Consider the following 747-nt stretch of genomic DNA (forward strand, 5'->3'; position numbering starts at 1 on the left):
TCTGAATGGTCAATGCAAACAGTGAAGTTCACTCTTTGCAAGGCTCTCGTGACTCCATGCAGGGATCCTAGTGTAAAACACGCACTGATAACACTGTTTTAAGCAAAAAAATAACAGAAGTTGTCAGTAAAAGTGGCAACGTAAGATGGCGGGCCCTCTGGCTTCAGCTGTAGGGACCTTTTGACAGTGCAGTCAGATCTGGTAACGACAGACCTTTTGTTGTTGCAAGGTTGGGATTGTCGAGACCACACCATGATTGGTTGACTATTGGATTAAGTCAGTCCAATATCTCTTTAGTTTTGTTCATTTGCATTCAATATAACTAAATAGCAATGTTCTTCTGACCAACAGTATGGAATTCTTAGTATACACTCAATATTGAAGTATTTGTTTGTTGATTTCAATGTAACTGTAATACTGAAGATGAAATTCCACTTCAGCTACAGCTTTCTTGTGGACGCCTAAAATGTTTTGGCAAAAACTGACTTTTATTTGGAAGTCTCTCTGTGTTGACTGAAGCCCCAGTTCTGTCTGCTTTACTATGTACATAACACCAATAAAAAAATAGAAACTAGTGATCCATTTTGCCTTCAATATAAAATTGTGGTTAGCATAACAGGTTTTTATAATTACTTGTTTATTTTTCTACTTATATATCTTCTTTTTTTTTTGCCAAAATCCCCTATCTGTTGCAAGAATGGTATAGAAAAAAATATACAAGTACAAGTATTAAACACATAGATGATA

This window comes from Vanacampus margaritifer, chromosome 7, assembly GCF_051991255.1.
Source record: "Vanacampus margaritifer isolate UIUO_Vmar chromosome 7, RoL_Vmar_1.0, whole genome shotgun sequence".
NCBI lineage: Eukaryota > Metazoa > Chordata > Actinopteri > Syngnathiformes > Syngnathidae > Vanacampus > Vanacampus margaritifer.